This window comes from Cnephaeus nilssonii, assembly GCF_951640355.1.
Source record: "Cnephaeus nilssonii genome assembly, chromosome: 12".
NCBI classification, from domain to species: Eukaryota; Metazoa; Chordata; class Mammalia; order Chiroptera; family Vespertilionidae; genus Cnephaeus; species Cnephaeus nilssonii.
The window spans coordinates 40,465,042-40,491,581 of record NC_137083.1 but is presented as its reverse complement, the minus strand read 5'-3'; the positions used below and the strand labels follow the sequence as shown (position 1 = coordinate 40,491,581).

The following is a 26,540-nucleotide window of genomic DNA, read 5'->3' as shown; positions in this document are numbered from 1 at the left end:
ATTCTGAGAGAGAGATATGATGCTTCTTCAAGTCTGTGCTAGGAAATGGAACAGTCACTGCATGCAGTAATGGTTCATGCCTGCAGGTAAGGACAAAATGACTCAAGTATTTTTAAAGCAATTATTTTATATGTCAATCAGATTATTGTACCTGTAAGGCGATATTTCCTTAAAATGGCTATTTACTTAATACATAGAAGTAAAGGTATTTTTATCTCAAGTCAAAAATGAGGCTGTAGTTGCCTATTTTGCTATGTAAATATTGTGTTCACTTCTGTTTACCAAAATTTTGTATACTATATAATGTTTTAAATTGGGGTTCTTGGGTGTATACCTTGATGCTTACCTTTCTCTTGACAACCTAATAATAGTTTATACCTAATGTTGATATTTTTGGTGTGTTGGTTTTTCTTTTCTGTGGTTTTCAGGGTTATCTTTTTTGTTCATAGATGTAATATTTAGGAAAACATGATGGAGAAATAATTTGGTAGTAAGTAATGATATAGGAAAAACACTGGGAAAAAATATGTGAAGACCCTAACATGGTAAAAGGGATTTAATTAAAGTACACTAGTGTATGGAGGACATGATCCGATGACAAAATGATGACGTTAAATCGATTTATTAGTATAATTAGGTGAAAGTCTCCTGGCTATAATTCAGGGCATTGCAAATATGGAAGATGTTACTGCTTTCTTTAGAGATTGAAAATAGAAAAATTTAGGCACATTTGGTTTATTTTTATATAGCTTCTAACTTCTGGTTTGGGCTAGTCATCTGTTTTTAAGCATTCTGTTTGCTGAGATGAAAATAATCTTCAGCCTTGTGAATGTTCTGCCAGTAAAATGGTGGTGATGGGAAGGGGAGAGGGTGGTGGTGTAAATAGTGAACGGTCTGGGTGCCAACTGTAACCTTTGAGTTTTGTTACTAAGAAGAGCATTCTTAATGAGATGACAGCAATAATTATGTTGGCTTTTTGAGAAGCATGAATTCTCTATTGATAAGTTGAGGGTTGAACAGAATGGACTCAAATTGTTGAGAAATTAGGAATGGGTGAGGTTTTTAATGGTTAAAATACATTTTATAAGGGAAGATTCTAAAATATTTTGGTGATCATATTTACTTGTTTATTTTATTATTATTTTTAATTTTTTACCTAAGCACCTGTGGTTAAATTTGATGGAAAGGGAGGATGCATGTAGCCATTATCTTAAAGTTCAGAAATCAGCTGCCGTGCTTATAACAACTTTATACAGAGTTTTACCAGAGCTTGCTTGTTTTGTTTGTTATTCTTGCTTTGCTTGATATTTCAGATATTTGACACATAATATTTTTAAGATATGCTGACTTAATGGGTGATAAATGTGGTTTATGGTCAGCCAACACTTTGCAAACATAGAAATTGTTTTACTAATATAAATATATATTAAAAATAGAAGTCACTCTTTTTCTTCCCCTATTTTTAAAGTCATACAATGATGAATAGTCAAAGTCTTTTTAATTTGTTTGGAAGAACTTGAAAAACACGAATCCCATGTTAAAAAGAAAATTATGGCCTAGTAACACTATATTCTGCCCAGGAGTTTAATAGCTTGTAGTGCCATGTAGCAATACCATCACATTCTTTAATTCCTTGTTTACCAGTTACCTAAAATTTAAAAGTCTTTGACTAGTGTTTTAAAAAAGTTACTTGCTTGAGGCATGACTCGAGTCGTAAAGACATTTGGAATTTACGGATGGTCAGTATTGCCATGTATTTATTAGTGGGAAGGATGAAGAAGGAAACCCAGTCTTCTTTCTTTAAAGAGAGGAAAGCTACTTGTTTGTAAGGAACCAAGTTATCATTTGCCACAATGGATTTTGCTCACTGTGTGCAGTACAGAGTGATCTTTGATATTTCAGGGAACCAAGTGGAGAAACAATACTTCTAACAACAGTTATGTGATGTTCCTAATAATTTTTCCATGTCTTATATGTGACCCCCTTAATGGGAATGTCTAGTTTTATAACAGCTAGTATTCATTGAATTATTGTTTTTTCTAGGCAATTTTGTGAAAAGCAACACAACAAAAAAGAAATAACTTATTTTTGTAGACTCTTAAGTATCTTTCATTGAAAAATACAAATATGATCTGAAGTAATGTGATAATGGAATTTTGAAGGTTTTTATGGGGGGCCTACATTAAAAAATGTTAAAATAACACTTTTCAATGCCACCATGAAATTTAAAATTATATATTTACCTTTAACAGAATAGTGGAGGTCCCAACGAATGTCATTTTGTAGGGGAGGCATGGAGTACTAATGTTCTGTTTAGAATGGCTGACTCATAGGACAAAAGCCAATGGAAGAACAAAAGGTTACTTTTTTATGGTTTTATATTTTGGAGAGAAATGAAAATCTCAACTTAAGCATTTTTAAAATTAGGGGCAGAGAATATTATTGAATTAATTAAAACAATATGATGCCTGATTTGTATGTTATTGCCAGGTAAGAGAAAGGCATATCTGTTTCAAGAGAGTATCCTTCTTACAGATTTTAAGAGTAAATTTTACTATTAGTGTTTCGTTTTTAATTGAGTGCCTGTTGAATGAAGGACTGTATTCATCTTAAATATAGTAGGGACAGAGCCATGCACAGTTTTATTTCCTCATCTACCCCATTTAATGTAAAAAAAGTGTATGTATTTATTTGATACCAAAACTGGGTTTTCAAGTTTTGTTCTTTTCCAATCTAGAACACTCCTGGGATTTGGAAATTTATGGGGAAGAGGAATAGTAATAATAATAATAGCTAGAAAAAAGATTTTAATAACTTATTAAACATTTTTTTATTTAAAAAACTTTGCTATTTTAAAAATTTTTATTTATTGATTTGAGTGAGAGAAACATCAATTTGCTGTTTTGCTTATTTATACATTCGTTGGTTGATTTTTTTTAAGACATATTTTTATTGATTTCAGAGAGGTAGAGAGACATAGAAACATTAATGAGAGAATCATTGATTGGTTGCCTCCTGCATGCCCCCTACTGGGGATCGAGCTCGTTACCTGGGCATGTGGTTTGATCGGGAATTGGACCATGACCTCCTGGTTAATAGGTCTATGCTTAACCACTGATACACACCAGCTGGGTGGGTTGATTCTTTTATGTGCTCTGACCAGCGATCAAATTCGCAACCCTGGCAGATGGGGACAATGCTCTAACCAACTGAACTATCCAGCCAGAGCCTTATTGAACATTTTTTTTTTTTTGAGGGAGGGGGAGGGAGGGGGAGGGAGGGGGAGGGGAGGGGAGAGCAGAGCAGAGCGTGTCCTCCTTATTGAACATTTTTTGAATTCCAGTTCTATGTGAGAGCTAGCGCACACATTTTGCCCACGCCGGGTGGCTCAGCTGGTTGAAGCATTGTCCCGTACATCAAGAGGTTTCGGGTTCAATCCCCGCTCTGCGTGTGTATAGGAGGCAACTGATTGATGTCTGTCTGTCTGTCTCAAAATCAATAAACATATCCTTGGGTGAGGATTTAAAAAAAAAAAAAGGCTGTTGGAAGGATTCAGACAAATCATCTCAGAAAGATCCTGAGTGAACAGAAAGCACTTTGCTGTACTATAATTATTGTCAGACTGTATTGCTACTAGTATTTCTTCAGTTAACTCATTGAGCAAAATGGACAACTCTCTTTTTATAAAAAACATTTTTTATTGATTTCAGAGAGGAAGGGAGGGAAAGAGAGATAGAAACATCAATGATGAGAGAGAATCATTGATCGGCTGCCTCCTGCAAACCCCACAGTGGGGATCGAGCTGGTAACCCGAGCAGTTGCCCTGACCAGGAATTGAACTGTGACCTCCTGGTTCACCAGAATTGAACTGTGACTTCCTGGTTCATAGGTTGATGCTCAACCCCTGAGCCACACTGGCTGGGCCAAAATTGGATAACTTTTAATATAGAAGTGGTGAGCCCAGAGTGCACAGAACCACGATTCCCAGCCCATCTAGACTGACTGCAGAGAGGGCTGAGCAGTTTGTGAGGTGAGGGTCTTGAGAAGCTGAAAATCTACATTCACATTGAGCATTGCCTGCACCTGCTATGGTTTTATGTAAGTGTATATGGATGTTTTTGTAATTAATAAACTTCACAGTCAAAAGTTAACTAAATATTAGTGTCTACAAGGTTTGCATTTTCTCAGGGAACAGATACTAAAAGGATCACTTCTTGTTGTGTGTTAGTTTTTGACTTTTTTTTTTGTGTTAAAAAGGGTCCATATATTGGAACAAATAAGAAATGATAGCCTCGGTAATTAGCATCCCACATAGCTATCACATATTTGAATTGACAAATTGCTAGCTACCTTTTTTAGGAGACAGGAGAAAGGGAGAGAGGGAGAAAGTATAAAAATATTTATGCTGTGCCCTATATTAACAATGCTGTATAATTGGGGTTGGTGTGAAGTAATAAAGATTGTATGTTGTCCCTCCCCCAATATAAGGATATATGAAACACGTAAAGAACCCATGCTATTTTTGCATGTGTATTTTAATTCTTTTTCTTATTTTGGATCCTCTTAAGTGAAGAGAAAAAGGGCGTATGATAATAATGCGTGGTTGCAGAAAGCAAAAGCCTGGAAGAATAAGGAGAAAATAAAAATTAGGGCTGGGAGATGAAGAGAGAAGGAAATAAAGGATATTCAGTGGAAGAGGATGTAGGACTAAGGTGTCTTTTATTTGCTCTTACGTTGAATGTGCTTTCCTCCATATCTCTATGGTGAACTAAGTAGTCTTGGGAAGAGTCAGATTTTATAGAAGGGTCTCGATTGTACTCTTCCCCTCCCCATTCCAGCTTGAAGGGTAGGACAGTTACTGATAATGGTTTTTACCTTTTCCAACCCCCCACTCTGCCTCTGTTGGCTTTATTTCTTAGTTTGTAGGATAACGTATTTGAGTTGTATGTATTTTTCCTGAGTGGTGAGATGACAGTGGCTGATTATGTTGTCTTCCCTCCTTATGCTTTCTCTTTTTTAAATTTAACTTTTAGTAATCTTGTTATTGAATATACTAGAGGCCCAGTACACAAAATTCGTGCACAGGTAGGGTCCCTAGCGGCTGCCGTGGGGGCCTCCCTCCCCTGGCTGTCGGCCAGGGCCTGCCTTCCTTCTTTCATTCCAAGCTGCCCCTTGGTGGTCAATGCACATCATAGTGAGCCATCGAATTCCCGGTCTCTCGGTCGAACTCTCGAGGGGACACTTTGCATATTAGCCTTTTATATATATAGATATGGGAAAGTGCACAGATAATATAAATCATTATGAGATCCAACTTACTGATTTTTTTTTTTCTTTTTTAGCAGTTTGTATTCTATGTGTACCTAAGAAATCTTTGCCAAGCCCAAAATCACTAAGGTTTTCTGCTAGGTTTACTTATAGGAGTTTTTGGCTCTTTCTATTTAAGTATGCGATTCATTTTGGGTTTTAAAGTAAAGATTGTGATTATTTCCACAAATGACTTCTTGAGTTTTGTCTGTTTTTGAACATTATATATAAACTATTCGTGCACTTGGGGCGGAGGTCCCTCAGCCCGGCCTGTGCCCTCTCGCAGTCCGGGAGCCCTTGGGGGATGTCTGACTGACGGCTTAGGCCCGGGGAGCTGGCCTAAGCCATCAGTCGGACATCCTTAGCGCTGCTGTGGAGGCCGGAGAGGTTCCTGCCACCGCCGCTGCTCTTGCTAGCTGTGAGCCCAGCTTCTGGCTGAGGGGCACTCCCCCTGTGGGAGAGCACTGACCACAAGAGGGCAGCTCCTGCATTGAGTGTCTGCCCCCTGGTGGTCAGTGCACGTCATAGTGACTGGTCATTCTGCCGTTTGGTCGATTTGCATATTAGCCTTTTATTATATAGGATAGGATAAAAACCCTTTGTATACTCTCTTGCTCTGTCTTCTTCCTTAATTACCTATGTGGGATTCATCCATGTTTTTGTGTGTAGGTGTAGTTGATTTAGTCTCATTGCCATATTCATGATATGAATATATCTCATTTTGTTTTCCATTCTACTTTTGATAAGCATGTGGAATGTTTGCCATTTGTGGCTATTAGAAACAGTGCTGCTAGGAGCATTTATATACATGTCTTTTGGTGAATAGACTTATACGTGTATATTCTAGGAGTGCAACTGCTGAGATTTTGTGGACATTGCATTGCCACTTTTCCAACACGAACGTGCAAATCTACACTCCCACCAGCTGTACTCCGGGTCCTTGCCAATTTGCCACCCCTGTATTCTCTCTCTCTCTTCCCTTCTCCCCTCTCCGTTACCTTGTTCCCTCCTTTTTTTTCTTTCTCTCTTTTAGCATCGGCTGGATGCCAATGTGACCGAGAAGTGGAACCTTTTTGAGGAGGATTAGAAGCAGACAGGGGCCTATTTCTGGGCACTGACTTTCATGAAGGAGATCAGAATTAGAAGTTTAGACCAAACAGGAACCATAGGGTGTAGTCCTCTGGGACCCTTGATTCCGCAGGTCGACGCTTTGTCCACTGAGCCAAACCGTTAGGGCTGATGTGGTTTTTTCTTTTTAATATATTTTATTGATTTTTTACAGAGAGGAAGGGAGAGGGATAGAGAGCTAGAAACATCGATGAGAGAGAAACATCGACCAGCTGCCTCCTGCACACCCCCCACCGGGGATGTGCCCACAACCAAGGTACATGCCCTTGACCGGAATCGAACCCGGGGCCTCTCAGTCCGCAGGCCGACGCTCTATCCACTGAGCCAAACCGGTTTCGGCCTGATGTGGTTTTAATAGCAAAAATATTTCTTCAGTTAAACCTGTTAGGAGGTTATCATGTAAAACATAAAAGAAAGCTTGGGTTGGGAAGCGGTAAGTAACCAGAGCCTCAACTCTTGGTACTCAGCCATCCACCCTGGAGAGCTCCTTCAAGAGCTCAGTCCTCTTTATTCAAAAGCCCTTGAGGTAGGGAGGCCACCTGAGGTGTAAGCAAGAAATTATGACTTTTCTGACAAGTTCCAAGGATTAAGTTTTATATTGTTCATAGTCTCTAAAAATTTTTGTATTATATACCTAAATAAAAGTGTAGTGTTATCTTTTATTTTTTGCTTAAAAACCAGATAATTATTTGAGCTTCCTTCCTGTTGATCATTATTTATTTGGTATAGATTCAGGAGTTTCTCAATTATTTTATGTGTTATCTATTTAATTTTTGGTTATGTTTTCTGATTCCTCTTTGGTGGGTTGCCACATGATAGCTAGAGCAAACTTTTCAGAACACAGATCTGATCAGGAGGCTGCTCTGCTGTGAAAGCCCTTCAGCTGTCTTCCCATTATTCTTGGCATAAAGGTAAACTCCATATCTGTGACAGTGAGCACCCAAACTCCCAGCTCAGCCTCAGTCCTCTGACTTTTGGTCATGTCTCTTCTACCTTGTTGTTTTGCTGCTGACATCCTCTCATCACAAGGAAGCCTGCCTAGGTCAAATTACGCCTATTATAAGCCCTTACAAAAACCTCTCCATTGTAGCATTTGTCACAGCTGCTGTTTGACAGTGGGGAGTATCAATGACATTTGGTTCACTTACCGGTTTACTTACTATTAGCCCTAACTTAGGATTTTAAATATAGAAGTGCTTTCATCACAAAATATTTTTATTTTATTACCATTATTTGTTTTTGCTAATCTTTACCTGAGGACATTTTTTCTGTTGATTTTTAGAGAGAGTGGAAGGGGGGGAGAGAAAGGGAATAGGGGGAAGGAGGAGAGAGAGAGAGAGAGAGAGAGAGAGAGAGAGAGAGAGAGAGAGAGAGAGAAAGAGAGAAAGAGAAGAAGAGAGAGAAGAAGAGAGCGCGCGAGCGAGCTTGCCTCCTGCATACACCCCGACTGGGGCTAGAGATTGAACCTACAAACTAGATATGTGCCTTAGACTGGGAATTGATCCTGCAACTCTTTCTTTGGTGTGCGGGCCAACACTCTAACCACTGAGAAACACCAGCCAGGGCAAAATGTTTTTCTATTATCATTTGAAGCTTACAAATTATGAAATTTGTGGTAAGACTTTTTGGTAGTAGGGAATCATCTATTGTTATGATATTGGCATCGGTTAATAAATCATAGCTAAGTGTAATCATAGTCTATGTACATAAAATTGTATGTAGTCAATTATAGTCATAAGTGAATTTAACTGTTATAAGGTGTTAAGGTTACAAATCTTAGGGTTTTTTTTGTCACCATAAAAATGCACAGTTCGTTATTACATGTATTTTTTACATTAGTTTTAATGTAAGATGGAAATTAAAGTAAATTTGAACACTTTCGGTCTCTGTGCTAAACTAGTGGTGCCATTCCATAGCCATTTATTCCCCAAATGTCAGTATTTTATATATCTATCACCTTGATGCTTTTGGTTATGGTTGCATTCCATCCTCCGCTGTTATTTACTTAATATCATGCTTTTTTGTTTACTTTTAATTGTGGTAAAATATATATAACATAAACTTTAATAATGCCTTCAAAATTTTTCTCAATTGTAGTTGACATTTAATATATTAATTTCAGGTGTACAGCATAGTGGTTAGATATTTATATAATTTATGAAGTGATTCTACACCCCCAAAAAGTCAGTTCCCCTCCTCATAATGCCTTGTAAAAGTTAATTTTCCTTAAAATGAATATTTGTATCTCTACCAGAACCGAAGAATTAGTATCATTTGCCTTAAAAAACAATTACTATTAAATCCTGTCTAGATTCTGTTGCCTGATAAAAGCTTCAGCCTTGAGCCATATGCTCCTCTGTTTACAAGGGAAATTAAATTGGCAAGTTTCATAAAGGATCTTAAGAATGTGTTAGCATCAAAGTTAGACCTGTTCTTTGATGTACTCAATGGAAAGAACCTTGGGAAAGAAGTAACTTTCTCATTATGTGATTCATTGTAATTCATTTCCAAGCCCCAAGTACAACCTAAGATCATTTTGTATACCAGCAATGGCACTTTCTTTTTTTCAGTTGGGGGACCCCCCTCGCCCCTCCTCCCCCTTACCACAAATGGTAGATCAGGGAAGTTTTGAACAAATGTGAGCAGGTAGGTATAACAATGTCTACAATAAACACACACACATTCATTCTCTCTCTCTCCTTTTAACAGTTATATTGCAGATTTCCTTTGTAGCAGAGTTTTTATCTCCTAGTTGCTGGAAGGAGTTAACACTAATTTTAGTGTAGATTACATCTGTCGTCCATCCATCCTACATTTATCAGCAGTTGCTATGTGCTAGCCACTCATTGATTTGGAAATTGGGGAACAACAAAGGCAGCAAAAAAGTGTAGGATCTTTGCTGGATGGCTTACCCCTGATATTACTTGACCAGTTTCTTGGGTATGAGTGCTGAGGTGCTGTATCATTGGCACTCTACAGTGGGAGGCCCTTGGCACTCCTTGAAAGAACTACACATAATTAGTAAGTTGCATTTTGGGGAACTTTCATGGAGACTAGAGCTGTGGTGAAAGGGTTACAAGCACAGTTGCCTACCAGAGGCCACTGTAAATGAGTGGTGTGGGCCAGGCAGAGACTCTAGAAACCTGGAGTCTCTCCATCCAAAGAGGTGGCTGCTGATCAGCTCTTGCTGTTTACTGCTGTGTCAAATACAGGCCAAGTTTTGCCAGCTCTTGTGATTTCTGGAGCTAGAGAAGTTTTGTTGTTTTTATGTCAGCTCTCTCTTATTTTACTAGTAAACTAGAGGCCTGGTGCACGGATTCGTGCACCGGTGGGCTCCCTTGGCGTGGCCTGCACGGATTGGGCGAAACTGGAAGTCCAACGCCGCCTGCCTCTCTTGCTCATCCTGGCCCCACTGTGCCTCCACCGCTGCGGTCTCCAGGCTGTGGCGGCCAACCATGAGCCCTGCAGCTGGTACCCGCTGTGGGAGCGCACTGACCACCACAGGGTAGCTCCTACGTTGAGCGCCTGCCCCCTGGTGGTCAGTGTGCGTCATAGCAACTGATTTACCAGTTGTTCTGTCGTTTGGTTGCTTAGGCTTTTATATATGTAGGTGACGGTGCAAATTAAACCAAAACAAAAAGTCATATGAGCCTTAAAAAAAAAAAAAAGAGTATCTGCTATCTAAATTCAGCTCATGGTAAACATTTCCCACTATACTGTAGCACATTGACTCACAATTCATAAGACACAATCCTGTGCAGACTTATTATAAAGGAATTTTAAATCCTAAGAGTACTAAGCATTATCTCTAGATTGAAGGTATACAAATCAAAGTTTATCATGCTAAAGAGTGTGTCTCTGGGTTTTTGTGACATTTCGGATATGCAGAAACACTAGTGATGACTGCTCTAATAACCACATGCTCAGATACCAAAAGTTAGTAAGTTATCAATCGTGTGGAATAGAAAGGGCCCCCCAAAAGATACTCATTTCTCAGACTGGGAAGTTGTTATTTTTATTTATTTATTATATGAATATTTATTAAGTATCCACTGTGGTAGAACTTCAACTTTAATAAATAATCTGAAAATAACAGAGGTGGAACAGTGTTCTCTTTGCACAACTGCCACCTTGTCCTTTTTCTCCTAAACCCTTCTTTATCCACCTTTCTTCCCCTCACCCTCCTTTACATACCTCTCCATAAAAATTTATTTGAGTCTAGTTAGAATATCTACAATGCAATAGAAAAAGTGTCAGAGAAAATGCGGGCCAGGGTAGAAGGCTATGATGGAGGACAGCCACGTGCACACCCAGAGCTGCATTTGCCTTGCAGCTCCTAAGAGTGACTGACAAATTTGGCTTTTAGTTTTCTGACAGCCAAACTAAAGGGAAAAAGTAACATTGCTCTTACTATCTATAAGGAGAAAGCACACTAGTTTCTGTAGGAGACTCAAACCTTCTAAGCTCTAACTTAATTATGGTTATTTAACAACCTTTTTTCACATTTCTCAGAAGATGTGTTAATTTTAGAAAATTCAGATTAAGAGAAAATAAAAAACAGCATGCTTTTATCATGAAAGGCCAGTCATTACTATTACTTTTTTGTTTTAGTGTACGTAGATATATAAAAATGGAGCAGATTATACTGTAACATCATCACCAAAGAAAACTCAGTATCGTACTGAGAAATTATTTTAGAATTGGTTTTTTACACTTAACATTTGCAATTTTTAAATTAAATAATCTATAGCGTCATTTTAAAAATAGTATAATTTTTAAAGGCTGAATAGGAATGAGTCCATGCTATGGATAGATGTACCATAATTTTATGTAATGAATCTTGGTTTTAGACATGGAATCACTTGTAAAGACAACTTGTAAGGCTTTTGATAAGGGTGTTAAATTGCCTCCAGAATGGTACAGTTTTACACTCTCACTGGCGGTATATAAAGGACCCTTTTCCTTGCACCCTCAGTTGGGATTCTCAAAATAGTCTCTTTTTGATTGTTGTAAAGATGACACAACAATATGCTAGACAATGTTGACTTTATTAGTTCCTCTGTTCCTTAGCTTTTCCCTCTAATAAAGCCAGATGTCATTGTGGTACCTTCATTGTTTCATTGATTATGTATTAATGACAGCGAAGTCAATGCAATCAACTTTAACAAGATACAAGACACAGTAGATTCTGGTCTTCAGTCAAGCATTTATGAACTGCCTAAGGTGTACTTAGTGTTTATACTAATGAATCTTAATTTTATAAGGGATTTCAAGAAGTTATATGATCCAAACTTTTCACACCAGACAGATGACAAAACATTCAACATAGATGGCTGGTTTCCTTTTTTACTAAAGATGTGCAGGAATTAGTATTCTCCAACCTTCCTTGTTAAACCAGAGCCTTGTGGATGTTCAGTAAGTATTGACTGACTTTATTGCAAAATTTAATCATCTTTTTAGTCAAGATCCTCCTTTTGGCAAAATATATTTTTCTTGCTGGATTTTGAGTCTTTTTTAGGGCATGGTGGCAGAGGGTTGTGTGCTTTGTACATAGCAGGACTGGAATATTAAGTCCAAACCCTCAGGTTAGCATTGCAAGCTGAGGAAACAGCATGTAAGAGAGTGAAATTCCGTAAGGCTAGGAAAAGAGGTTGATGAAAGGTTGGGAAAATAGGTGAAAAAGAGATGTGCCCTGGTAAGGTTTTGAACTTTATGCTGAAAATTTCCAAGAGCCACTGAAAGGTTGTAGCAAGGGAGATGTTATGCCCATGTTTAGAACATGCACATGCTCCTGTGGGTATGAAGGAAGGTCTTTCAGGAAAGCCTTAACCAACTGCATTTTCCCCTCTAGAATGAATGGGTTGCAATACACGCTGCGGAGTTCGTGGTAGAATGTTACTCACTTGCTCTGGAAATGGGTGGAAAAATTATGGCAGTATTTCTTTACCAGTTGAATGGCAGAGGGCAGATGGATTCCTTGGTGCTGTATTAAACTTTGAAGTAGATTACCAAGATAGGCTGTGAAATGTATTTCTCTCCCAGACTTTAAAAAAGAGCGTGGTCCCTTATTTATTTGGATGGGTAGAGATGCTCCTTTCTAAAGACAGGTGGTTGGCTTATTGAGCCTTAAGTATTTTTTAAAAATATATTTTTATTTATTTCAGAAGGAAGGGAGCGGGAGAGATAGAAACATCAATGATGAGAGAGAATCATTGATTGGCTGCTTCCTGCATGCCCCCTACTGGGGATCGAGCCTGCAACCCAGGCATGTGCCCTTGACCAGAATCGAACTGGGGACCCTTCAGTCCTAGGCCGACGCTCTATCCACTGAGCTAAACCTGTTCGGGCTACCTTATGTATTTTTTTAATGTTACATATGCATAATCATGACAGGATTCCCCATTTATAGTTAATAATTTGAAATGTTTGTCTCAAAGTTTCCTATAAAATTTGTGACAAGTCTTTGCTCGAATATATAAAGTATTACTTCTATAAATTGTTTAAAATTTAGGCCAGTGCTGTACCATAGACTTTCTGCAGTGATCTGGAAGGGTCTATAATATAGACAGCCTACTGAGCATTGGAAATCTGGCTACATGACTGAAGAGCTACATTTAAACTTAAGATTTAATTGTAATTTAAAATTAAAAAACCATGGAACCTTTTTAAATAGAAGAATGCCTTTGCACAGTTATTTTAATCTTTTTTTTATTTACAAAAGAGTATGGTTTTGTTTTTTTAAAATGTTTTTATTGAGGGGGGAGAGAGAGAGAGAGATATCAATTGGTTGCTTCCCACATGCACCCCGACAGGACTGAACCCAAATCCCGGGCCATGCCCTGACTGGGAATTGAACTGGTGACCTTTTGGTGCATGGCACAATGCTCAGCCACTGAACCACACCAGCCAGGGCGAGTATTGTTTCCTTTATTGTTCTTTGTCTTTCCTGAGCTCCACCTATTTCACTTAAAAATTATTTTTCTCTTCCTGTGCTGACAATATTATACTGTATGAGTAAAACACCTTATTTCCTTTGTTTTAACTCATATTGGGAAATTTGAAGGGAATTGTATTCTGTAGTTATTTGTCCTTTGATAAAGTTGTTAGTTCTCCCCTTTAAGGGAGAGGAATACTGCCATCACATCACTTAATGAATTTTAAATCTTTTTAATGTTCTACTAATTTAACAGCATCTATTAATTGTAAAAACAATTTAGTTTTTAAATTTTTGGTTTTTTTTAGTATATGTGCTGCCGAAGCGAGCACTAAATTTTTGGTTTTAAAGGAAAAGAGAAAATGATATAGACAAATTTCTAATGTATTGTATATGATAAAAAAAATAAAGATAGTAGCTAAATTACATATAGTTTATGGTATTCAACACATGCGCGCGCGCGCGTACACACACACTCACACACACACACACACGATTATTCTCACTTTGTTCTTTTCATCTTCCTATTTTAGTCAGAGCACACAGACACACAAAATCCAAATGCTGACTTGAAACTCAGTTCTTGTCCCCTCACCCACCCTGTTTTTGTTTTTCCTGACAAAGTTTACTAATAATTATTGTTATACTCTTTGGACCCAGAATCAAAAGAACACCTTGTTCTTGGGGCTAGGATAATCCTTAGCCTGCTGAAGGAGCCTCTTCAATGTAAGGCTGAACAAGGTTCACAGTTATGTTGAATTCTGTTATATTTATTTATTGAAAGGGAAGTCTGATGGAATTAAACAGAATTGAGAAAGAAAAGTTTTGTTGTTTAACTCAATCGTTTTCATTTTCTTAAGAGATTAAAAAATGCTTCCCTTTATTTTATTCTTACTGGGTATTCAATTATAATTTGACAGTCTGTTTGAATAAATGAAAGACTTTTTTAGAAGAATCCTTGGCTGACTGTTCCTATATAATAAAAGCCTAATATGCTAAATGTCTGGTCGTCCATTTGTTCATTCAACCAATCAAAGTGTAATATGCTAATGATATGTTAAGTTTGCTCAACCACTCGCTATGATGTGCATTGACCACCAGGGGACAGACAGTCGACCCATCGACCAGTCGCTATGATGTGCATGGACCACCAGGGGGCAGATGCTCCAACCGGTAGGTTAGCTTGCTGTTGGGTTCTGGCTGATAGGGACTGAGCGAGATGGGCTGGACCTGCCTTGGAGCCCTCCCGTGGTCCCTCCCCAGCTGGCCAACCTCCTGTATCTCTCCCCGGTCCCAGTCGTGTACCGGTGGGGTCCCTCTGCCTGGCCTGTGCCCTCTTGCAATCTGGGACGCCTCAGGGGATGTCGGAAAGCTGGTTTCAGCCCAATCCTGCAGGCCAGGCTGAGGGACCTCACTTGTGCACGAATTCGTGCACTGGGCCTCTAGTGATATAATAAACACCTTGGTCTGTTGAATGTGATTTCCTCCTCAGTTTAGGACTCATTTTTTCCCTGGGCTTTTGTAGTTGGACCAAGAGAGTGTATTTATTTACTGCTGTGGTGATATCTTGGTACGCATCCATTTCAAAATAGATGCAAGAGTTTATTTCAAAGTAAACAAGTCAAGAAATTGTGTTTTGGTGTAATGAGTTGTGCATTGCCTGGTGGTTCATCCTTACTTCTAGTCCCTTCACTGCTATGTACCCATGCTTCGCTCGGAGTTGCTATAAAATATTTAACAGCTAGTGACAAAAATTGAACTGTATCATAGTAGTAAAATTTACCTGTTGTTCAACCACCCAATTGTTTAATGAAGTCAGATTTTATAGAGAACATTAAAAAGGTCTTCTGATTCTTAGGATAAGATTATTATAACGGATCTGTTTGTAGAAATACTTTTATAAAGTCTTATTTTTCTTAAATTTGACTTGAGAGAGAGGAAAAAAGGGGACAGGAAGGAGGAGAGAGAGAGAGAGAGAGAGAGATTGGCTGCTCCGACTGGGGATTGAACCCGTAATCTGGGCATGTGCTCTGACAAGGAATTGAACCCTCTACCCTTTGGTTCAACATAACTGAGCTTGTTCACACCAAAGGGACAACGCTCCAAACAACTGAGCTACACTGGCCAGGACTGTAGAAATACTTTTAGATTAATGTGAATCAAGCATTTCCCAAGAAATTTATTTAAAATTTAATGTTTTAAAAGTGTATCTTCTAAAGTTAATTTTTTCTAAAGATGAGGTTCTGTCTGGCGACCTGATTTGATTGGGTATTTTTTATAGTTTTGACCTTTAAAATTCCCACTAAGGGTTCAGTGGCACCACGCCTTGCAACTGGTATATCTCCAAATGTGACTGACATTGTATTCCCCAGCGAGGCCAGCATAGCCAGCCTCTCCCCAGTGATGCAGCACATCAGTGTTTTTCTTTTTTTTCTTTTTTCTCTTTTCTTTGATTTAAGGGCATGTGATAACAAAATAATGTCTATTTAACACTAGAAAAACATTTGCTCAACTTTATGGTGATGCCTTAAAAAAGCACATGGGCAGCAAAAGATTATATAAAGAAATAGAAGATTTACGTCTTGTTTCATACCATTTAGCTTTTAACTAGTTTTTTTGAATAGGCATATGTAGATAAAAACATCACAGCAAGACTGGAATTTGAAGGTCCAGTTTGCCCCCCACCCTTGTTTATTCATGATGAAAACTGATACCCCAAATAGTGGAGTGATTCATCTAAAGTTCCAGATAGGATTGAAATTTAGAGTGTTGGAGCATTGGTTTGACCAGCTTTCTTTCTCTTTAAGAAAACCAAGAATGGTTACTTTAAGTTATACTGGTATTGTTCTTTTGGCACTGCTCTAGCCAGAGCATAGAAGAAATGCCTTTTGTTTTACAGCATATTATCCTGTTCACTACTAGTTTAGTTTTTTAAAAACCATTGCTGGTGTATAGGATAGATGGTTCTATTCCCACTTCATGGGTAAGAAAAACAGTATGTGTATGATTTTACAGTGACACATACCTGTTACTGGTCAAGATATGCTGAAAGCCATGTTTTGCAGCTCCTACTGCCGTGCCTCAGGTTCTGGATACCAAAAGATGTCGAGTGTTTTCACGTACAAGGTGTCCTGAGTCAGGCTGCATGCATTTAGTGGGTCTGTGCTCTTCAGGTCTTCCTCCAGTAACTTCAAGGTGTAAGCGTCAAGAAGGCAAAGAGATGAGGAATGCCAGCCTTGGCCTTGAAACAGAGTAAATATAACTAGCACACAAGGACAAAATTCACATTTTTTGTTCTCTTACACCCTTTTCATTCTTAATTTTAAAAAATGTTTTTATTGATTTCAAAGAGGAAGGGAGAGGTAGAGAGAGATCAAATCATCATTTATGAGAGGTAATTACTGATTGGCTGCCCTCCTGCACCCCCCCGCCCCCCCTGGGGATCAACCAGCAATCTGAGCATGTGCCTTGATCGGGAATTGAACCGTGACCTCCTGGTTCCTCAGTGATGCTCAACCACTGAGCCACACCGGGCCGACTCTTATACCCTTTTCTTGCCCATCTTGATTTAGCATAAAGATTTTTAATCCCAAATCTCTATTTGAAGAGAACTATGCAATTTCTTTGGCAAGAGGACCAGTGTTTAAATATAAATGTGACTCTGATCCCCTGGGATCACAGTATCTACTTCCTTTAAGTAGCAGCAGCCTTTTCAGGAGATGTTAAAAAAGGTCAAAAGCACAGTCAATTCAGATACTAAGAATTAAACTTCTTCATTTTAGTTACTGTTTAATACATTTTGTTAGTTAAAAACTTTGAACAATTAAACGAGAGGCCAACAAAAAGTTTAGCTTTTTTTGTGTGTATGGCACTTAAGTGATTTTTATAGCTGTGTAGACATTAATGACACTGATATCAGTGATGTAGCTAAGAAAGATTTTCAGCCCTGACCGGTTTTTCTTCAGTGGCTAGAGCATCGGCCCGAACACCTAAGAGTCTAGGGTTCGATTCCCAGTCAAGGGCATGTACCTGGGTTGGGGGTTTGCTCTCCACTCCCAGTTGGTTGCATGCAGGAGGCTACCAGTCAATGTGTCTCTCTCACATTGATGTTTCTTTCTCCCTCCCTCCCTCCCTCCCTCTCTCCCCCTCCCTCCTTTCTCTGAATAACAATGGTGAAAATATCCTCCAATGAGGATTACCCCCCCCCCAAAAAAAAAAGGGTTTTCATCATTTACTCCATATCATTTCCTCTTCTTTCCTCATTTTTCATGAATGCCTAATGTTCACTGAGTCCAGAGCCTTTTTCAAGTATTCTTTCAGTTACTCCTCATAGCAATATCATCTTTGTTTTACAGATGGATTAGAGATAAGTTACCCAAAGTCATAGAGCTCATCAGTTTAAAAAGTGTCTCCTTTTACAACACAATGTATTCACTTCATCTGTAGAGAAAAATGGTTAATGGAAGGAAGAAAGACTTTGGTGATATAAAATAAAAGAAACATTTGTTAGCATGCCCCCTTGTGCTATGGTTATGAGCTCATGGAGACATGGTTTTGATTCCTACTTCACATGATATTGCAGGTACCTGGGCTTCTGTTTGCTCTACAAAACACACTGAATTTGAAAGCCTATAAGAGAGGCATAGTCCCACTCCAGTAGAACCAAGACACAACAATTATTGCTATGCATCTTAATGCTGCACGCTCACCTAGCTGATTATTTTTTTTTAAAAGATATTTTTTATATATATTTTATTGATTTTTTTACAGAGAGGAAGGGAGAGGGATAGAGAGCTAGAAACATCGATGAGAGAGAAACATCGACCAGCTGCCTCCTGCACACCCCCTACCGGGGATGTGCCCGCAACCAAGGTACATGCCCTTGACCGGAATCGAACCTGGGAACCCTCAGTCCGCAGACCGACGCTCCATCCACTGAGCCAAACCGGTTTCGGCACCTAGCTGATTCTTGATGGCATTTGAGCTGCAAACCATTCACATACAGGGAATAACTTCCTTTATCTGGAAATGTCCCTCATCAGCAAATGGCACTTAGGTGCAGTCAGTCTCTTTTCTCCTGATAGTCCTAGGCACATGAAATAGGACTTCACTTATTACCAATTGAAATTGGTAAAATTTATAAATTTTTACAGTATTAAGGTATCTGGCACTGAAATGCATAGGTATGGTTAATACAAAAGGTTTCTGTTTTTGTTAGGAAACAAGTTGGGATCTAAAATAAACTGAAAGTGATCCTTCAGTTTCTTTGTCTTTCTTTTATCCACATATCAGCCCCTCCTCAGGGCCTCTCTCCTAGGTCTGCTGCTCTTCTCCATGGTGTTGAATATCATTTGTGTGCTGACGACTCCCAAAATTCTATCTCCAACTCTCCATTCTGAGCTACAGATTATCCAGCTGCCTAAATGTCCATTGAGACCTTAAATTTAACCTGCCCTAAACCAAGCTCATTATCTCCTTTAGTCTTCCTGACTGTGCTAATGGAAGGGTTATATGGCCACTGTGTCCAGTGGCTAGTTATAGTAGAGGGTGGGAGAGAGAATAAGTAATTCCTTTGGTTTGTGGCTATCCTTAGGGACTCTGGGCCAAGGACAAAAATTACTCATGTATAACCTGCCTCTGTGGATCTAAATAGGCATCTTAAATATCTTCAAAAGGAAGTAGAAGGTAACAGGAAACTTTGTGAGGTCTCTATAAGGATAGAAAGAAGTTCCCTTATCTAAGTCTAGCAAATAAGTGAGGATTTTTGCTGATGTGTATTTGTAACCTTCAAGTTTTCTTTTGCTGTAGCTACTGGATCCACTGCCATCGGCCAGACTTGTTTATTTTACTTCTTCCCATGCAGGCTCTGTAACAGTGGGCCCCACCATACCTGGGAATGACCCTTCTGCCTCTAAGGGCCAATCTGCTTATTTAAATTTTACAAAGTGAATGTTTAAAACTCTATAGACCCAAAGACTCAGCATTACCTATCTCATTTTTCCTCTCAGTTCTCATCTACTTGATCCCTAGGTCCTATTGATGATGCCTTTTTAGAAGTCCTTCCCAAACCTGCCTGCTCTCATCTGAATTTGTTGTACTGCTTTTATTCTGCCATTCCTTACCTGCAGCCTCCAGTACTGCTCAGCCTCTTTCCTGACTGCCACTAACCTCTCCCCTTTGCCCTTTGTACCATCTCCAGGAACACTTTCGTAAAAGAGCCTCATTAGTGTAGCTAAGAAGGTTTTCCACAGTCTGGAGCTCCTAATCTGGAGCTCCAACTGATCCACCATTGTGGGTCCTATCAACCTTTTTTATCTTCATGACAGACTCTTCACTCTGCTTGGACCTTACTATCTCAGTAAGGGCCCAGCCTACACCCTCTCCAATCTGGGACCCCTTGAGGGATGTCCAACTGCCCGTTTAGGCCCGATCCCGGTAGGATCGGGCCTAAATGCGCAATCGGACATCCCTCTCACATTCCAGGACTGCTGGCTCCCAACTGCTCACCTGCCTGCCTTCCTGATTGCCCCTAACCGCTTCTGCCTGCCAGCCTCATCACCCCTAACCACTCCTTTGCCAGCCTGATTGATGCCTAACTGCTCCCCTGCCAGCCTGTTTGCCCCTAACTGCCCTCCCCTGCAGGCCTGGTCACCCCTAACTGCCCTCCCCTGCAGGCCTGGGTCGTCCCCCCCCCCCCCCAACTGCCCTTCCCTGCAGGCCCGATCGCCCCCAACGTCCCTCCTCTGCCAGCCTGGTCACCCCTAATTGCCCTCCCCTGCAGGCTTGATTGCCCCCAACTGCCCTCCCTTGCAGGCCTGGTCCCTCCCAACTGCCCTCCCCTGCTGGCCATCTTGTGGTGGCCATCTTGTGTCCATATGGGGGCAGCCATATTGTGTGTTGGAGTGATGGTCAATTTAGATAGGATACTGAGAAGCTGCCTGTCACCCACTAGACCATATAGTAGATACAAATGTTTATTTGAATAAAGGCTTTTTGTTCTTTCCCAATTGGTGAGGAAATTTTCTTTAAGAAAAAGTTATGTCTTGCCCAGCGGTGTGGCTCTGTGGTTGAGCATTGACCTATGAGCAGGAGGTCATGGTTCGATTCCCAGTCAAGGCACATGCCTGATTGTGGGCTCCATCCCTAGTAGGGGTGTGCAGGAGGCAGCTGATCAATGATTCTCTCTCATCATTGAAGTTTCTACCTCTCCCTTTCCCTTCCTCTCTGAAATCAACAAAAATATATTAACCTTTTGCACTCGGATGTCGAGTGTGACTCGACACGGTTAGCATTAGAATAAAGGAATTGAGAAAAAAGCAAGCGAGTGCAAAGGGTTAAAAAAAGAAAAATTACATCTATTTGAGAGAAGAGAGAAGAGTGAGAAACATAAATCGGTTGGCTCCCATACACACCCTGACCAGGGATTGAACCCACAACTTGGGTATGTGTCCTGATGGGAATTGAACCCGTCACCTTCTGGTGTATTGGATGATGCTCCAGCCATCCGAGCCACACTGGCCAGGGCTATTTGTCTTATTAGAATATATTGGGCAGCATCTTCTTTCACTCTCTTCTGAAAAGTTTTGCCAAATGATTATTTTTGTACCTGTTTTATCCAACCTGCTTGGGATAAGAAACCTTAAAGGACTCCCATTGCTTTCATTGGGGTCTCCAGCAGCTTCTTTTTTGGTAGTACTGTGTCCTTCTAGAAATACCTACCTGATGTTTGAATTGCCTGTGAGCCATGAGCCCTTGGGCCTTGGAGGCACACACAGCTAATTAATGGCAGAGTTGGGACTTTGGTTTAGGCTACCTGTTTGTCTAGTGCTCTTTCCCTTGCATCTGAGTGATGCCAGCAGCTGGAATATTAGGCAAAACTCCCTAGATTGGGTTGAGAAAATTTTGTTTATACCAGTTCTCTCATTTAATTTTAGGTAGTCTGTTGAACTGCAGGTATTTATTAATGTGCTGTAATCTAGAGATAATATATTCTTTGTAATTAAAATTGAAAACTTTGTATCTTTCATCAAATTTAGAGTGTATTAAAATTCTTAACTTCGTTCACAGCCCTAAATTCACCATTTATTACTTAAGGTTGTTTCACAAGTGGCTTTAGGACTTTAATTTTAATATTGCCATTTTTGTTCCTCTGTCAGGTTTCTAAACTGTAAAATGAGTCATCTAGACTTGGCGAATTAAGATTAGAATGTAAAGATGTCCAGGATTTTTTGAGCCTTAGCCATACTTTCTATCGGAATCAGTAAAATACTAAAGTAGAATTACATATTTGAAGTGCTACTTCCTTGGCACGCTTTAAGACTTCATAGCTTTCTGTCCTTATATTAAATTTATAGTTATAGTCAAGCCAAGGTTACTTTTAAGGATAGGAGTTCCAGTTTGCCTGAGACTTATTAGTGAGCCCAGTTGGTTGTTTAGCTGTTCACTTGGCTGCTGCAGACCAGTCTTCTTCCTCTCTTGAGTGTATTTGAGCTAAAAATAGATGATTCATTTTGGGTTGTCAAAAGTATAAGCTCTGGACTGTTTTTGTTGCTTGTTTCAGATTGACTTTGTGTGTGTGCCTGTGAGTAGATCTTTGTGTTTACAGCAGAACCTAATGGTTACTTTGCTTTGCATACTGTGGGGTTTTTATCTACCACTCCCTACCCCCTTGTCCAATAAATTTCCAGCACTTCTGCACATGCAGGCAAAGGAAGAGTGGGTGTGTGTACATCAGATAACGGAGAGCTCTAAAATGAAAGGGTCATTCAAGATCATTTTGTTCATTTTATAGATGGAATGTCAGACCTGGAAATGTTGCTTGTCATCAATCAGCTGATAATGACACAATATGGAAATGACAGTGGGAAAGATTTAATTTTTTATTTTAAAAATATACCAAACTTGATTTGGTGTTTGGGTTTGGAGTAAGATTATGCAGAGTATGACAGATTGTTGACAGTGGTCCTGATGACCATTTCCTGGGGGCAGATTTTCTTTTTTTAAAAAAATTTAATAAATCTTTATTGTTCAGATTATTACAATTGTTTCTCCTTTTCCCCCACATATCTCCCCTCCACCCAGTTCCCACTCCACCCTCTGCCCTTACCTCCCCCCCCCCCCACTGTCCTCATCCATAGGTATACGATTTTTGTCCAGTCTCTTCCCGTACCCCCCCACACCCCTTTCACCCCTGAGAATTATCAATCCCCTCCCATTCTATGTGCCTGATTCTATTATATTCACCAGTTTATTTTGTTCCTTGGATTTTTAATTCACTTGATTTTTATATTCACTTGTTGATAGATATGTAATTTTTATCTTTACTTTTTTCTTCTTCCTCTTATTAAAGAATACCTTTCAGCATTTCATATAATACTGGTTTGGTGGTGATGAACTCCTTTAGCTTTTTTTTTTTTTTATCTATGAAGCTCTTTATATGACCTTCAATTCTGAATGATAACTTTGCTGGGTAGAGTAATCTTGGTTGTAGGTTCTTGTTATTCATCACTTTGAATATTTCTTGCCACTCCCGTCTGGCCTGCATAGTTTCTGTTGAGAAATCAGCTGACAATCGTATGGGTGCTCCCTTGTAGGTAACTAACTGTTTTTCTCTTGCTGCTTTTAATATTATCTCTTTATCTTTTGCCCTTGGCATTTTAATTACCATGTGTCTTGGTGTGGTCCTCTTTGGATTCCTTTTGTTTGGGGTTCTGTGTGCTTTCTGGACTTGTAAGTCTATTTCTTTCACCAGGTGGGGGAAGTTTTCTGTCATTATTTCTTCAAATAGGTTTTCAGTATCTTGCTCTCTCTCTTCTTCTGGCACCCTCATAATTCTGATGTTGGTACGCTTCAAGTTGTCCCAGAGGCTTCTTACTATCTTCATCTTTTTGGATTTTTTTTTTCTTTTTTCTTTTCCGGTTGGGTGTTTTTTGCTTCTTTGTATTTCAAATCTTTGACTTGATTCTTGCGTTTCTCTAGTCTGCTGTTGGGTCTCTGTACAATATTTTTTATTTCAGTCAGTGTATGTTTAATTTCTAGTTGGTCCTTTTTCATATCCTCAAGGGTCTCGTTAAATTTATCGGCCTTTTCTAGGAAATTCTTGAAAAACCTTATAACCGTGGTTTTGAACTCTATATCCATTCGTTTGTTTTCCTCCATTTCTTTCGTTTGTCATCTGTTTCCTTGTCTCCTCATTTTGCTGCTTCCCTGAGTTGGTAGGGTGGCTTTGTGTGCTAGGTGTCCTATATGGTCCAATGGGTCAGCCTCTCAGTTACCTGAGGTGGACACTCTTGGTGCACCCCTTTGTGGACTGTGTGTACAGCCTTGTTGTAGTTAAGTCTTGGTTGTTGTGGTGTCACTGGGAAAAATTGACCTCCAGGCCAATAGGCTGTGAGAACCCGCTGTGTCTATAATGGAAGAATTGCTGTGCTGGAGACACGCTTATGGGGTAGGACTTGTTTCAGTGGGGCTTTGGTGCTCACTGAGTCTGCCTCTTGAATGTGTCACTTATGGATATGAGTAGTTGAAATCTGGTGTTGTCTCACACAGATACACTAGCTTCTGGATCTCCAATGGGGTGCAGGACAGCTACTGTCTGAGGCCACCCAGCAGGAGCTACAGCGAGAACTACAGTTTTCTCCTCTTTTGCTTGGGGTTTGGAGGTTTTGGAGTTGTCTGACCAGAGCTGCAGTTTGTTTGGTTAAGCTGCGATAGGGCAGGCCATTTATATGCAAAAGCCGCTGTGTGGAGCTTGGGTGGGTTTGTAGATTGTGCGGGTCGGGGTCTCAGGGAGTCACTAGGCTAGGGCGTGGCAAACAGCGATGGCTGCCAGTTAGCCTTCTCTGTGTCTCTAAGTTTCCACGTCCCCGCGTCTCACACCCCAGCGCAGTAAACAATGATTGCTGGGTGCACCTCTGCAAGAAAGTCACCCTCACTTTCTGACCTGATGGGAGATAGTCCAGCTTCTCCCCGTAGGAGTTTGGGTCCCCAGCATCTCCCCAGAAACTGGAGTTCAGAGTAATCGGGAGTTAGTCTCCCTTCGGGTTGAAAAAAAGCAGCACATCTAATCGCCCGCCACCAGCCCGATTCGCGCGCCTCCATACCTCAGCTTTTCAGCACTTGTGCACGTCTCAATGCTCTTTTCTCTTTCCTTCTAGTTGTAGAACTTCCACTCAGCCAGCTTTCCTGTGGTTCTGGGTGATAGACGTTTTGTCTTTTAGTTGTAGTTTTGAAATCGTTGTGTGAGGCAGCAGTTTAGGTGTTTACCTATGCCGCCATCTTGGTTTCTCTCCAGATTTCCTTTTAATATTTTCCAGCTTTTCCACTTAACTGTTTGAAAGGGATCATAGAAGGAGTGACTGAAAATAATGTAAATCCTTGAGAGGTTGTTTGGTTGGGAGAGCTGATGGGAGGGTGTGAAGGGTAACAAAAGATCATGTCTAACTTGATCTTCATCCTGTACTGAATCACTGTTTCCTACAAAGGAAGAGGTCATCTTGTGATGATAGATTTATCTTCTATATATATAAAAGGGTAAGCGACCGTTGCATCCGAAACAACCAAACAGACGACCGATCAGGCTGTGTGGGGTGACCAGGCTGGCAGGGGGGTTAGTGAGGGATGACCAAACGACTGAGCAGCAGGCTGTGTGGGTCAACCAGGCCGACAGGGGTGACCAGGCCAGCGGGGGGGGGGGGGGGCAGTAAGGGGCGACCAGGCTGGCGGGGAGGCAGTTAGGGGTGACCAAGCTGGCAGGGGTGGGGCAGTTGAGGGCAACCACGCCAGCGTGGGGGGCAGTTAGGGGCTATCTGGCAGGCAGGCAGGTGAACAGTTAAGAGCCAGTGGTCCCGGATTGTGGGAGGGATGTCTGACTGCCAGTTTAGGCCCAATCCCCAGGATCTGGCCCAAATCGACAGTCGGACATTCCCCAAGGGGTCCCGGGTTGGAGAGGGGGCAGGTTGGGCTGAGGGGAACATTCCCCCCGTTCACGAATTTTGTGCACTGGCCTCTAGTAGAAATATAGAATGGAAAGCAGCATGATATATTGAAAAGAATATATATATGGATTTTGGAGCCATGTACCAGAAGCTAAATTGTGACAAGCTACCTGCTTGTTTAAGTCTTAATTTTCCTAATCTTTAAAATAAAAGTGATAATGCTGACCTCACAGGGAGTGTTGAGGATTTAAGGAGATAAAGTATGTAAAATGTATGTTCAGGAGGTGGTGGGTGGTACTGTTTTGTGACAGGGAATTTGGCACAGAGAAATGATCACATGCTTTGGAATCAGACCAGATTTTTTAATGAGCTGGATCACTCAATTGCTTTGTTTACCTTGGACAAGTAGGCAGTCTTGTCTGCACCCTAGTTTCTGTATCTGTATGAAGCAAATATATAATAATGCATACAAGATGGGTAATCATGAGATTTAACTGAGGTAATGTACATAAAGTTTTTAAGACAAGATAACCATTCAATAAATGACCTAGGTAGATGCTGCAGAGAACGAATGTCTAAATGTAGCCCAACAGTCCTGTTTGTACCCCAGTTTGTCATTATCTAATTTTGGTATCAGAATTAGAGTTGTTTAGAAGCAAAATTGCAAAAAGAAGTTTGCATCCCTTCCTTACCTACCATGTCTTCTTAAAAGGTTAATTTCTTTTGTATTCTGACACCATTTTTGTATTTTCACTTAGAATTTTTACATCTCTTTGCCTTTAAACTCTTCCAGTTTGGCAAAAAGGCAAACACACAAAATGATAATAAAAATTCCAGGCTGTGAACTGAAATTGTATTGACAAAGGTTACTTTAATTAAGTATCTGAAGCACTTTGGTAAATATATATGTATGGTTAAAAATATTCAATAAATATTTTGGTAAATATCAGGTGAATATTTTTATTTGTGGCAATTAAAGGCCTACAGTAAACAAATCAAGAGCATATTTAAAAAACAACACATGGGAAAAATACATTTCCAAAAACTTTTTCAAAGTAGTATTTTTTCTCACTGCCCAGAAATCTTTCCATTTTCAGAGATAAGTGGGGTTCAAAGGTCAGCTGTTAGTTCACCCTATACTTTCTGAAACTATATCTCTGTTTTGGCTTTTAAAGTTAAAAAAGTTTTTTTTTCCCTCTCTCCCTCCCTCCCTCCCTCCCTCCCTCCCTCCCTCT

The 26,540-nt window shown here is 40.0% G+C and overlaps 1 protein-coding gene across 5 annotated transcripts in view; it reads left to right on the top strand.

The window, feature by feature from the left end:
* SRPK2 (SRSF protein kinase 2) overlaps positions 1-26,540 on the top strand; it is a 243,726-nt gene that overhangs the window by 92,556 nt on the left and 124,630 nt on the right. The gene's annotated exons all lie outside the window — the stretch shown is intronic.